The following is a 15,317-nucleotide window of genomic DNA, read 5'->3' as shown; positions in this document are numbered from 1 at the left end:
GGTTGCTGCTGATACATAGGTTGTTGCTGATACACATTGACAGTAGCATTAAATATTGCTCCATCCATTTCTTTCTTTATTTAGTAGGACATTTTTTTTTTAAATTACGTTTTTCGAACTTGTTCTTGTGACTTAAGTCACTTTAGAGACTTTATTTCATTTCAATGATTTGATATCAGAAACTGGTAACCATTCATTGAACTTATCACTGTAACCCTTCCACTTCACTAATCCGTATTTCTTGCCTTTACTGGTCTTGTACCTTAGGATTTTCTCGATCTTGTACTCCAGCTGGTCAGGATTAGGAACATAGCTCAATTCCTCTTCATAGAAATATCCTTGAATTTCTTCTTTGTGGTAATCCTCAAGCTGGTAGACGATAGGGTGAGTAAATATGATCTGTTTTATTTGGAACACCTCCTCAGTGTAGTTGGGCATGTAACCTTTACCGAAAATGGACTTGTACTTTGAAATTCTTACACTGTCACCTACTTTGTACTTTGGATCACCAAATGTCTCTTTGAGGTGAAGACCGTAAAGATTGTACCACACTGTTCCTTCGTTTTCCATCTTTCTGGCGTCTACAGGTTTCATACCTATTGATGAGTGAAATGTGTTATTGTAGCCGCTGACCAGGTCATCCAGAACGTCAATCCACTTGTCAGTCTCCTTAGCGGTGAAATAACGCCACATTTTTTCTTTAAGGGTTCTATTGAATCTCTCTACTACTGCTGCCTTCTTATCAGATTTTGTGGAGAACCATTCTATGTCATTTTCTGTTAAGAGTTCCTTGAAGTGTTTGTTGTAAAATTCTTTACCGTCATCAAACTGGATTTTCGTTGGTTTTGCTTCCTCAAATATCACTTTAAATGCATCTCTGATTTCTTCTCCCCTCTTACTCTTAACTGCTAGAGCCCAAGAAAAACGACTAAATAGATCTATGACTGTTAAAATGAATCTGAAACCCTTATTCTGTTTCTCAAATTTTTGCATGTCAACCAGATCTGCTTGCCATTGTTGATCGATGTACGATACCATTGTCTTCCTGAAGGTGAATTTCTTAATGGCCGGTTTGTGTAGTTGGTGAGTTGGTAGTGTTTCTAGAAATTCTTTCACTTCTTTTTTTTTAATAAGTTTTCCTGAGCGGGACTTTGTCCCTAACAACGAAGTTGTGCTCTGCTCTCGTGACGAAGTCATATCTTCCTTGACCTGTTTCCAGATTTTACTCAAAGAACTGTAAGCCACGGGACTCTCAGGGTTGTAGTACAAATCCCTTAGATACTGCTGTGTGTCATCCTTTACATTCATTTAAATGAGTGAAGTATTTATTTACGAGCCACACAATATGTTAATTTCTGGTGTTACCAATTGTGGTAAGACATATTTTGCCCTTGACCTCTTAGAAAAGGAGTATCGGCACAAGTTCCAGAACATAGTCATTTTCTGTCCAACATATTTCAACAATAAGACATATGAAAGGAAATGGATTTACCAAGACAAGAACGTCTACATAGTTAATCCCGAAGCTGTGGCCAGTAATTTGGACCTTGTGCTTCAGTTTGCTACTCTGACCTTTGCTGGTTCTAACACATTATTCCTCATTGATGACTGTGCTAATTTGAGAGACACAAAAAAGAAGGTGTCCGAGTTATGTAATCTTGCCTTTTCCGGCAGGCACTACAATCTCACTGTTTGGTTACTAGTTCAGAAGTACAATTCAGTTGTCAAGGACCACAGAGAGAACATAAGAATTTTAGTATTATTTTTTAATAAGGATGAATCAGCCATGAAAGATGCCTTAGAAGAAAACAGTGTTATTCCTAAGGAGAAAAGACAGTACTACATAGAAGAACTTAAGATGAAAAAAGGATCAAAACTGATCATTAGACTACAACATCCATTTGGATTTACTCTTTCACATCAAAAATCTTAGTCCCGCTTCTCATCGAGCTATGCTCTCAGGACTGTGTCCGATCAGTGGTCTTAGTCTTTTTAACCCTAGTAAAATAATAAATTATTAACCCTAAACCACTAAGTCCTAGGATAATCCATAGGTACTTGTATTTCTTCATTTCATCACTAGGTTGGTAGTAATCACTTAATTGTGGTCGCTGAGGTAGTACAATAGTTCTTTCTGGATGTAAATGATTGTAAACAGTAAGTGCTGAATCAGTATTGTTAAAATCAATAGAAGCGTCTCTTTCTCTCTTTAATTCAAGGTTAACAAAGTCAATAGTACTCTTTCTATGCTCCTCCCATTCGGTTGAAGCTTTTTGTAATTGCTCCTGAGCCAAATCATGTCTTTTCACTTCAGTCTCATAGCCATTCTTGTCTAGTTTTTTAAAAAGGTAACCGGATCCAGTGAATGCTAATCCATTGATTATTGCAGATCCAAATAACATGCCAATGCCAGCCATTTAATTCCAATGAATTTTAATTTCAATGATGTGTCCCTGAGAGCATAGCTCGAGTTAATACCAATTGGTACTGTACATTATGACCATTAAGATCGATGATGTCACCTTTTTCATCAGTTAAGCGAATATTCAGCTTATTGAATCTTGGTTTACAGGGAATTGCTATTGGTTTCTCAAATGTGTATGCTATTAAATCCCCAAAATTAGCTTCCTTTATTGGTCTTGTGGTTAGCACATCAGATGCTTCACCATTACTTAATACACTATTAGATTCGATTATGTCACAGTGAAAAACAAAATGGTTAATTGGTCTAAAATTGATGGGTTTCTCGCTTACAACATCATCCTTACTTTTATTGTCTAAAGGGTAAGGCCATTCTGATTTCATGCCAAATAATTCATTACTTTTACCAAGAAAATAGATCTGATAATGCGCCTCATTTTTTCTCTTTAGGAAGTGTAAGATGGCCTTACCTGTTGGTTCTTCAAGGTCAAATCTGACAGCACCTCTACTCATACTATTTTCTTTCAACTTATCCGCAAATACTTTTGAAAAGCTCTGTAGGTCATAGAGACCATCTGGTAGCGTAATCTCTGCCACATCAAACCCCTTAACTTTGATTCGGTTATTCTCCCTGGCTGCACTTATGTTGTAGAATGTACAAGGTATTACTGCAAAAGTTAAAGTGATGCTACATGCATCCTGAATTTCAGTCTTTAGATTGACTGTTAAATCACTTGAACTCTGATCTGGATAGTCACTTGAATCTATGTTCATTACAGTAATCATTTACTTAAGCAAATTTTCGTTTTCAAATTTACCTTTTATCAAATAAGTAAATTATTCTTACTTCATAATATTTCTGGGTAGGATTCCTTGATCGTAAAGGTACTCTAATGTTCCATTACTAATAGCTACAGTTCCTCCCAGTTTAAGAATTTCCTCTAGGTTGGCCTGACTTGGGGGACCAATATTGATTCTCAAGAACCTTTTCAGTAACATAGAGTAACCAATTGTTGTTGATGCCAACAGTAAACTTTGATACAGTGTATTTATGATATCTTTCTTTCCTGGTGTATCCATTTAATTACTTAGAAAATCACTAGTAAAACTCATTTATCTAGTATTCAGTATTTAATTTAGTGTTGTACGAACTTTGTTTCAGTGTTGGAGCGAACTTTGTTCTTGCAGCACCTCAGTGCTGGAGTGAAGCAATCTGAGAATTCTGGATGTTTACCTGGGCGTCAGAAACCACGAATATGTGCATTTTGTATGGTCCCTTTCCAGATTTCTTTGTAATAGATAATTGAATACCATATTTTGTGTTCTGGAGCTTCTTTCCTGATCCGTGAAGGCGATTATCCTCAGAAGTTCTCAGGTCTAACCATAAACCATAGTGATTAGAATCACCATAGTATTTCTCCATGGTCATGTTACAGTCATGAGTTTTCTTCAAATCTTCAGACATAAAATGTTTCTTGATCTCCTCCCATTGATCCATCATTCTCATTCCTTCTGGGAACACCTGATTGGCAACACCCTCTATTGTGATCTGCACTTTACTTATGTTAGGGTTTTCAAACTTCTCTGAATCTCTAGCTCCATCTACATAGTCAGACACAAATAGTAATAATAATCCTTTAATAGACATTCTTGGAAAGTTGATGTTCTCATTAATTAGTGTTTCATTAGCAGTAACATTGACTGTCTTAAAATGGTCTACCCAATCATAAAATATTGAGAATCCAGAATTGTACTTGTTACTCAATTGACTAGCAATCATTTTGTTGGCTACGGTATCATATTCAAAACAAATATTCTCTAGTTTGTAGCCCATGCTAGCTGTGGTTGTGGTGACTATGATTTCCTCCTTTGGTGCTAAAGTTATTTCAATAATCACATCTTCTTGAATTGGAAACTTGTAAAATGGAGCATGATGATGGAATAGTTCAAAATCTAATGGTATTTTGTACTTCTTGTCAAACACTTTCTTTAAAGTCTTTTCATTAGCTGTTTCTCCAGTGACATCAGCTTCAACGACTCCTGATCTTAATTCTCTAAGATTTTTTGACTGAATACCCTGAAAAACTCTATCATTTCTTTCTTCTTCTGTAAACCACAGATCTTTAAATGTAGAATAATGACTGTATTCGTCAAGGTCAAATATCTGCTCTGTTCCCCACTTAACCACCATCTTTGAAATCAGGTTTCTACCAAGATTATTTACAACACTATTTTTAGAATCACCAGAAATGGTTACATCAGCAGACAGATAAAGAGATTTAGGTACAAAGAATGTATTCTCTCGCAATGCCGGTATTCTAACATACAAAGTTTCTTTGGGGTTAGCAGATGATGGGTTATGAGTAATGATATGATGCTGCCTCTCAGCTTTCAAACCAAGTGGAATCTTATGTGCCCTTTCGGTATTTAATAAATATCCTGTTGCCATTTTCTATTTATTTACTAGTAAAATTATGTGGACTTTGAAGATTACTCATTTCGCAAACGTAGTAATCAATAAGATTCTCTTAGAAGAGAATAACTAGGTCATTGGATTCTCTTAGAAGAGAATAACTAGGTCAGATTGATTGGATTCTCTTCTAAGAGAGTCACAACTAGAAAGTAGAGTATGATACTAAAAAATATCCTGTACTAACCTGTAAAATCTGTGTAAAATCCTTCTCCAACTCGGGGTATTTTGATTTGAGTCGCTAACCTGTAAAATCTGTGTAGTCACACGCAAGTTATTCCAAAGAATGTGGCAACAGCGATGATGCCATTTCGCAGTGAGTCACTTACTGCGAAATGACTTAATTGGATTTTCCTCGTATTGGCTGGTTTACGAGGTAGTGTATTCCCCGTAATACGATCGATATTTTGTTAAAGCTGACATGATGATTTCTACTGCGGATATTTGCAATGTATCCTTGGAAAGCTATTGACGTGTACTTTCTGTTGGAATACAGTAAGTCATGATTACATAACCCATTGAGCTCTAGTATTCCCTCACCATTTCATTGACCATTTCATTGCAACGCTTCACTGGGAATCTCATGAATGATAGAAAGTGTATATTGCGGTGGATGGTTCTTTGGGGGTTGTAGGCTTATTTGGGGCAAAAGACCTGTAAGGTCTTTTGTCAAAAGGGCCTAAAACATAACCTAGTTCCTAGCACCGCAATATACACTTTCTAACATGCCATCTATAATTGGTAGGTGTAACCACAACTCTCAAGTGTCTGTGGTCTGATGGTCTGTTTTGATATCGTCATTATGATCGCTCCGCCTGTTCGCGTGGTGGCGTGGTGGTCGCGTGGTGCCCGTGGTGGCGTGGTGCAAATACCGCCTGCTCGCTATTTGCGGGTAAGACGTGGTAGATAAATTGCTCGCCACCGGTTCCAACACAATGGTGCTGCTGTCATATAGATCCGCAGTTATATTGAAACATACTTGCGGTGCATTTGAAAGTGTATTTTACTCCGGCTGGAAGTGCAGTTTTCTATATTGTTGATTGGTCAACCGACTTGTTGCACCTCTCCAGGTGACATTGCTGGTGCTCGATCAACGCTTTTAGGCGCGATTCTGGGACTAAGTCCTTCCTCCCATTCTCTGCCGGCCACCCCGTCCCCAACACTGGAAATGAATAAATAAAACATATACGGAATATAGTATAAAGAACTCGCCCGAATGGTGCAACAGATCCGAGGCAAGATAACAGTGCTTCGTGTCCAAGACTGCTATTATCAGGGCCGTCAGTTAGTCGGCTAGGATGTAGGTACACCGCCGGGCAGACTGTTTTTTCCTGATTTACGTAATGATGAATGTGTTCCGAATTAACAATCACTTACTTTCTTTCAAGTAAGATAATGTTCTCATCAAAGTTATTATCTTCATCCCCTTCCTCCTTTTTATCAACTCCTTCGATGTCTGTATCCTCACATCCAGATTCAACCTCAGTGTCAGATCTTCTTCTTCTTCAGCGTTCAACCTGCCTAAGTACTATAACCTCAGTCCTGTGGCGGAGATGAAGCGGCTTGTCGCCTGAAGGTCCGGCTGTGTTCCCCACAGCTTTTCTTCGACCTTCGTGTCCTTAGGCCAGAATCTATTTCGTAAATCCTGGTACAGGGGACAGTCCTGTAGGATGTGCGTTGGTGTTTGCACTGCTGTCTGGCATTGGCATTCTGCTGTGTCTCTTACTCCTATACGTTTAAGATGCCCACGCAGGCCACAGTGGCCTGTTCTTAGACTGTAGATGGTAGTAGCGTCTTTTCGGTCAAGTAGCCACAGCTGATCTGATTGGGGGTGTTGGCTTCCCTGGATTTTCTTTCAGTCATTTCTGCATTTCTGCTTCAGGAGTGTTGTTATTTCTCTGTATGACTGCTTCCCATTTGGCTGGATCTGTAGGCTTCCTTCTTTTGCTAGTTGGTCAGCCCTTTCATTTCCAGGTATTCCACAGTGGGCGGGAATCCATTGCAAGACCACGTGGTGGTTACTGGTGAGATCTTGGAGGTGTTCTTTCAGATCTTTGATTTCTGACTCGATGTTTTCTTATCTTAGGGCTTGGAGTGTGGACAGTGAGTCTGTTAGAATGGCTATCAGTGGTGATGTCATTTGGGACTGTGCTAGAAGTTTCGCGGCAGTTGTTATAGCTAGCACCTCTGCTTTGAAGTTGCTGCAGTATTTTCCTCCAGGGACGGAGAGGGTTGAGCTTTCTCCACAAGGGTATCTTATGTAGATTCCACTTCCTCCGTTTTTCACTGCGCTTTCAGCTGATCCGTCCGTGTAGGCTAGTGTCCATCTGTCATGTGGGTATTGCCGGTCAATATGTTCCATCGTGAGAGCTTTTTGGATATCCGGTAGTTGGATCCCCTTACTTCTCAGGTCTGGTACTGAAGGCTGGATTTCCACTCGGAGCTCTTGCTGGGACCACGCTGTTGGCTGCAGGTTTTCAACTGGATTTCCTGGCTGAAGCAATTCAGAAGCCGAATCTTGTAGACTCTTAGTCAGATGGTTTTGACTTTTGCGTTTTAGACGGTTCTTGGGCGTTTCCTCAAGCTTGGGGTGAAGAGGGTGACTTGGAAGGCGTCTGATTTTCTCCCCATGGATGAGGATTTTCTGGTTCCTCCTGTGTTCCAGGGGTTCGATGCCAGCCGTCCTTTCCATGTCAGCAATCGGGGTCGACTTCATAGCTCCTAGGATTATCCTCAGGCCGAAGTTCTGTACTTTGTCGAGTTTTGCTTGGTTTGTTTTGGCGGTTGTTGCCCAGCTTTGAGAAGCATACTCCATAACTGGTCTTACAGATCCTGTGTAGACCTGTTTGAGTATCCTGGCGTTAGCGCCCCCAGCCAGTTCCCGCAAGCTTCTTCATCAGGGCTAATCGTTTGATTGCTCTGTCTCTGACTGACTCGACTTGTGTCTTCCATGTCATCCTGGAGTCATGTTTGATGCCAATGAAGGTGGGGTTGTCTTCTTGGGGAATGACCTGGTCTCCTATCTTGAGTGTGATGTTTACCTTTTTTGTAGATAGGCTGAAAAGGGTGGCACAGGTTTTTGTCTTGCTTGTTTCTTGTCAGATGAAAGGGCTTCGTTTGCCTAAGATGTGAATAAGAGACTGCAGTAATTAAAATTTCTGATTTTTCAAATCTCTGAGATGAAAAAAATTGATGGTGCATATTGCTCACTTTAGGGAGTATATAGCTCAAATGTGAATTTGATCGCGCCAAAAGACGTTGAGACTTCAAATGGGAACGACGGAATACATTGCCAAAAATGATGAAGAAGAAAACGAATTCTTCAAATAGAATAGGGTATTCGAACTCCCTTGGCTTTGGCTTCTCTGCTATCAGATAGAAATATAAAATGGGGAAAACAAGTCAAAAGCAGGGGCACCAGAAACCAGGAGGTTCATCTACAGCAGCTTTCGATTCGGGAACCGACTTTAGTCAATTCAAGAAAAAGTGCAACTGGTGTAAGAAACTTCTGACTCTTTTGCCCGGAAAGGCCTATTGTGACGGATGCACCAAAGCTTGTTTCCGTGAGTGCCGGCGATGCCACAAACCTTACAACAGTCCAAAAGTCTATAATTTCGATCAAATTCGCTGCGATAATTGTTTCCACAAGCTGGAGGCTGAACGAGAAAGAGCCCGAGCAAAAAAGAAACAGTAGCCACCTGTGCTGAACGAATCTCATCCATCAGACGCAGCTATCGACCAGCTTTTGAAGGTCGACTAAAAAAAGCCGATGCCCAATACGCTCGAGCAGGGATTATTCTCTATCGACGAGACGAGCGCTGCAAAAGGAGGAAAACAACATCCTCCGAATAACGGAACCCACAAATTAGAAGTAGAATCGGGGAAAGAAACACTCGCCAAAAAAAGAAAACATCATCATGACAACAACTTTCCATACCATGGGTGCTATGAATGAAGACTTGTAAATGAGTTCCATCTTCCACTCTAAATCCACCAGTCCCGACTATTTTGTACTACTCGATACAACAACATCTAACATTCTATAAAATAGAACATCATTCCCGATCAGAGCATATTACAGTCTAATCTGGAATGATGTTCCATTTTATATCTTAAAGCTGCGTTGTCCTACGATAAGTTTTCAACTATTGCATTGGTTACAGTGAACATATAGACAAATTCAAATTCAAACTCAAATTGTTTATTACTCCTTATAAAAGTACATCTACATTGGATTTTTATGTAATAACATACAAGACGATTAAAAAAAAACAGAACATAAATAATGAACATTTTACAAAAGCTACAAAAAATTATTATAAGCAGATTAGACCCATCACTCATACATCAAATTAAAAAAATGTGCTACCTTCTTGACTACTCCCCCTTCAGATGACATCAAATAAATGAAAAGATCTTTTTGCGACAAACTTGACAAATTTGGATATAGACAATAACAGTATTTAAGTAATTATTCACTCTCACTCGCAAATTTGGGACACTTAAAAACAAAATTAAATTCATCACCAACTGCCATCCGACCTAAATCCCTACAATGTGAACAAAATCTTTCACCCCTGGGGGTTTGTGGTTTACTATATCGTCCTGTTTCAATTTCTAACATATGATTACTAACCCTAAATTAAGTTAACGCTTTTTTATGTTTAAAATTTACAATTTGGTCAAGATATGACTCATAATTAAATTTGTTTTTAAAGAGAGCATATGTGTTAAATTTCCAGTTTGATCACTTTTATACCTCTCAATAAAATTATTTTCCCAATAACTACGATATTGATTTGTAACTTGTAATTGTGTGTTCATTAGCAATAAGAATACCAGCAAGTCAACGAGATGTGAGAATGTTTTATGGTGTACTTTTCAGTGAGTCACTTACTGCGAAATGACTTAATTGGATTTTCCTCGTATTGGCTGGTTTACGAGGTAGTGTTTTCCCCGTAATACGATCGATATTTTGTTAAAGCTGACATGATGATTTCTACTGCGGATATTTGCAATGTATCCTTGGAAAGCTATTGACGTGTACTTTCTGTTGGAATACAGTAAGTCATGATTACATAACCCATTGAGCTCTAGTATTCCCTCACCATTTCATTGACCATTTCATTGCAACGCTTCACTGGGAATCTCATGAATGATAGAAAGTGTATATTGCGGTGGATGGTTCTTTGGGGGTTGTAGGCTTATTTGGGGCAAAAGACCTGTAAGGTCTTTTGTCAAAAGGGCCTAAAACATAACCTAGTTCCTAGCACCGCAATATACACTTTCTAACATGCCATCTATAATTGGTAGGTGTAACCACAACTCTCAAGTGTCTGTGGTCTGATGGTCTGTTTTGATATCGTCATTATGATCGCTCCGCCTGTTCGCGTGGTGGCGTGGTGGTCGCGTGGTGCCCGTGGTGGCGTGGTGCAAATACCGCCTGCTCGCTATTTGCGGGTAAGACGTGGTAGATAAATTGCTCGCCACCGGTTCCAACACAATGGTGCTGCTGTCATATAGATCCGCAGTTATATTGAAACATACTTGCGGTGCATTTGAAAGTGTATTTTACTCCGGCTGGAAGTGCAGTTTTCTATATTGTTGATTGGTCAACCGACTTGTTGCACCTCTCCAGGTGACATTGCTGGTGCTCGATCAACGCTTTTAGGCGCGATTCTGGGACTAAGTCCTTCCTCCCATTCTCTGCCGGCCACCCCGTCCCCAACACTGGAAATGAATAAATAAAACATATACGGAATATAGTATAAAGAACTCGCCCGAATGGTGCAACAGATCCGAGGCAAGATAACAGTGCTTCGTGTCCAAGACTGCTATTATCAGGGCCGTCAGTTAGTCGGCTAGGATGTAGGTACACCGCCGGGCAGACTGTTTTTTCCTGATTTACGTAATGATGAATGTGTTCCGAATTAACAATCACTTACTTTCTTTCAAGTAAGATAATGTTCTCATCAAAGTTATTATCTTCATCCCCTTCCTCCTTTTTATCAACTCCTTCGATGTCTGTATCCTCACATCCAGATTCAACCTCAGTGTCAGATCTTCTTCTTCTTCAGCGTTCAACCTGCCTAAGTACTATAACCTCAGTCCTGTGGCGGAGATGAAGCGGCTTGTCGCCTGAAGGTCCGGCTGTGTTCCCCACAGCTTTTCTTCGACCTTCGTGTCCTAGGGCCAGAATCGATTTCGTAAATCCTGGTACAGGGGACAGTCCTGTAGGATGTGCGTTGGTGTTTGCACTGCTGTCTGGCATTGGCATTCTGCTGTGTCTCTTACTCCTATACGTTTAAGATGCCCACGCAGGCCACAGTGGCCTGTTCTTAGACTGTAGATGGTAGTAGCGTCTTTTCGGTCAAGTAGCCACAGCTGATCTGATTGGGGGTGTTGGCTTCCCTGGATTTTCTTTCAGTCATTTCTGCATTTCTGCTTCAGGAGTGTTGTTATTTCTCTGTATGACTGCTTCCCATTTGGCTGGATCTGTAGGCTTCCTTCTTTTGCTAGTTGGTCAGCCCTTTCATTTCCAGGTATTCCACAGTGGGCGGGAATCCATTGCAAGACCACGTGGTGGTTACTGGTGAGATCTTGGAGGTGTTCTTTCAGATCTTTGATTTCTGACTCGATGTTTTCTTATCTTAGGGCTTGGAGTGTGGACAGTGAGTCTGTTAGAATGGCTATCAGTGGTGATGTCATTTGGGACTGTGCTAGAAGTTTCGCGGCAGTTGTTATAGCTAGCACCTCTGCTTTGAAGTTGCTGCAGTATTTTCCTCCAGGGACGGAGAGGGTTGAGCTTTCTCCACAAGGGTATCTTATGTAGATTCCACTTCCTCCGTTTTTCACTGCGCTTTCAGCTGATCCGTCCGTGTAGGCTAGTGTCCATCTGTCATGTGGGTATTGCCGGTCAATATGTTCCATCGTGAGAGCTTTTTGGATATCCGGTAGTTGGATCCCCTTACTTCTCAGGTCTGGTACTGAAGGCTGGATTTCCACTCGGAGCTCTTGCTGGGACCACGCTGTTGGCTGCAGGTTTTCAACTGGATTTCCTGGCTGAAGCAATTCAGAAGCCGAATCTTGTAGACTCTTAGTCAGATGGTTTTGACTTTTGCGTTTTAGACGGTTCTTGGGCGTTTCCTCAAGCTTGGGGTGAAGAGGGTGACTTGGAAGGCGTCTGATTTTCTCCCCATGGATGAGGATTTTCTGGTTCCTCCTGTGTTCCAGGGGTTCGATGCCAGCCGTCCTTTCCATGTCAGCAATCGGGGTCGACTTCATAGCTCCTAGGATTATCCTCAGGCCGAAGTTCTGTACTTTGTCGAGTTTTGCTTGGTTTGTTTTGGCGGTTGTTGCCCAGCTTTGAGAAGCATACTCCATAACTGGTCTTACAGATCCTGTGTAGACCTGTTTGAGTATCCTGGCGTTAGCGCCCCCAGCCGGTTCCCGCAAGCTTCTTCATCAGGGCTAATCGTTTGATTGCTCTGTCTCTGACTGACTCGACTTGTGTCTTCCATGTCATCCTGGAGTCATGTTTGATGCCAATGAAGGTGGGGTTGTCTTCTTGGGGAATGACCTGGTCTCCTATCTTGAGTGTGATGTTTACCTTTTTTGTAGATAGGCTGAAAAGGGTGGCACAGGTTTTTGTCTTGCTTGTTTCTTGTCAGATGAAAGGGCTTCGTTTGCCTAAGATGTGAATAAGAGACTGCAGTAATTAAAATTTCTGATTTTTCAAATCTCTGAGATGAAAAAAATTGATGGTGCATATTGCTCACTTTAGGGAGTATATAGCTCAAATGTGAATTTGATCGCGCCAAAAGACGTTGAGACTTCAAATGGGAACGACGGAATACATTGCCAAAAATGATGAAGAAGAAAACGAATTCTTCAAATAGAATAGGGTATTCGAACTCCCTTGGCTTTGGCTTCTCTGCTATCAGATAGAAATATAAAATGGGGAAAACAAGTCAAAAGCAGGGGCACCAGAAACCAGGAGGTTCATCTACAGCAGCTTTCGATTCGGGAACCGACTTTAGTCAATTCAAGAAAAAGTGCAACTGGCGTAAGAAACTTCTGACTCTTTTGCCCGGAAAGGCCTATTGTGACGGATGCGCCAAAGCTTGTTTCCGTGAGTGCCGGCGATGCCACAAACCTTACAACAGTCCAAAAGTCTATAATTTCGATCAAATTCGCTGCGATAATTGTTTCCACAAGCTGGAGGCTGAACGAGAAAGAGCCCGAGCAAAAAAGAAACAGTAGCCACCTGTGCTGAACGAATCTCATCCATCAGACGCAGCTATCGACCAGCTTTTGAAGGTCGACTAAAAAAAGCCGATGCCCAATACGCTCGAGCAGGGATTATTCTCTATCGACGAGACGAGCGCTGCAAAAGGAGGAAAACAACATCCTCCGAATAACGGAACCCACAAATTAGAAGTAGAATCGGGGAAAGAAACACTCGCCAAAAAAAGAAAACATCATCATGACAACAACTTTCCATACCATGGGTGCTATGAATGAAGACTTGTAAATGAGTTCCATCTTCCACTCTAAATCCACCAGTCCCGACTATTTTGTACTACTCGATACAACAACATCTAACATTCTATAAAATAGAACATCATTCCCGATCAGAGCATATTACAGTCTAATCTGGAATGATGTTCCATTTTATATCTTAAAGCTGCGTTGTCCTACGATAAGTTTTCAACTATTGCATTGGTTACAGTGAACATATAGACAAATTCAAATTCAAACTCAAATTGTTTATTACTCCTTATAAAAGTACATCTACATTGGATTTTTATGTAATAACATACAAGACGATTAAAAAAAAACAGAACATAAATAATGAACATTTTACAAAAGCTACAAAAAAATTATTATAAGCAGATTAGACCCATCACTCATACATCAAATTAAAAAAATGTGCTACCTTCTTGACTACTCCCCCTTCAGATGACATCAAATAAATGAAAAGATCTTTTTGCGACAAACTTGACAAATTTGGATATAGACAATAACAGTATTTAAGTAATTATTCACTCTCACTCGCAAATTTGGGACACTTAAAAACAAAATTAAATTCATCACCAACTGCCATCCGACCTAAATCCCTACAATGTGAACAAAATCTTTCACCCCTGGGGGTTTGTGGTTTACTATATCGTCCTGTTTCAATTTCTAACATATGATTACTAACCCTAAATTAAGTTAACGCTTTTTTATGTTTAAAATTTACAATTTGGTCAAGATATGACTCATAATTAAATTTGTTTTTAAAGAGAGCATATGTGTTAAATTTCCCAGTTTGATCACTTTTATACCTCTCAATAAAATTATTTTCCCAATAACTACGGTATTGATTTGTAACTTGTAATTGTGTGTTCATTAGCAATAAGAATACCAGCAAGTCAACGAGATGTGAGAATGTTTTATGGTGTACTTTTCATCAAAAGTATAAATTTACACGTTATCATTTCTCATAATGTTTAAGGTGAATATTTGACATATCGAACATGTCAAAACACAAAACTAGTTAGCTAATTCTGAAAACATAGGTTACTGAGGGTTTAACTCTTTCACTATAAGGTCATTGTTTTATTAATCAAGTATGTTCAGACAAGTTGGAGATGCTCGATTGGCAAGTGTAATTAGTATAAGTCTTTTAATCAGAAACATGCTTAATTTGTCAAAGTTTGTATTATGTCTCCTTGGTGAATTTGTGTTGTTATAGTTTTCATGGTAAAATCAAAGATTGTATATGGTCATTCAGGTCTTGGACTCCAGCCTAGTAGAAGGTATAATGTCCCTTTCAACACCCAAAATCCGAGGCCCAAAGTCTGAGGGTCCCGTGGCGTTGAAAGGTGCATCATTCGACGCCCGCGACAAATGCCCTCCCGTGATATTGTGCTTGAAGAATTTTTTCCGCGCTTCGTGTAAGCGCTCAAAAATTCGGCGCTATCCGTCCGCGCTGTCCACGGGAGTGCATTCGTCGCGTAGCAGAGTACAAGCAGCCCGATGCCGCAACGAGCACAGATTAATGTGCACTCTTATTCGCGCTCCTCCTGAGGTTTTACGGGCTGCTGTCACAAGCCGAGCGGAGCGAAGAGTGTGGATCAATTAGGGTCTCCACCATTGGGAAAGTCTGTTCGGGGCAAATAGCCTACTGAAGCATTCTGTTGCTATAACTGGGATGTTATCAGTGTCTAGGCAATCCTTGTCATCGACTATGCACAGAGACTGATCATCCTAGCTAAAATTATGACTCGAATTGCCTCGACTCGTCGCCACATTTTAGGGGTCCCGTCTCCTCAATGTCCGTTTAGCTCCCAAGCAACGAGGTCTGTCCTCTTCGTCTCGCATGGTGGCCGGGTTCGTAAAGCGCGGGAAGAGGAGGACAGGACAACTCTCTTGCGCCACC

General features: G+C 40.5%; 1 protein-coding gene across 3 annotated transcripts in view; it reads right to left on the bottom strand.

Annotated features, from left to right (window-relative positions):
- The window catches only part of LOC135497818 (uncharacterized), a 205,727-nt gene extending 200,569 nt beyond the window's left edge, over window positions 1-5,158 (bottom strand). For 2 of the 3 annotated variants that reach the window (XM_064787754.1, XM_064787757.1), the window contains exon 1: window positions 5,079-5,129. The gene's annotated coding sequence lies outside the window, so the exon portion shown is untranslated. Of the gene's footprint in view, window positions 1-5,078 lie in introns of all 3 variants that reach the window. The other variant, XM_064787758.1, reaches the window with a different exon arrangement.
- Between the last annotated feature and the right edge of the window lie 10,159 nt (window positions 5,159-15,317).

Source organism: Lineus longissimus, chromosome 13 (genome assembly GCF_910592395.1).
Source record: "Lineus longissimus chromosome 13, tnLinLong1.2, whole genome shotgun sequence".
Taxonomy (NCBI): Eukaryota; Metazoa; Nemertea; class Pilidiophora; order Heteronemertea; family Lineidae; genus Lineus; species Lineus longissimus.
This window is presented reverse-complemented; position numbering and strand designations above follow the sequence as displayed.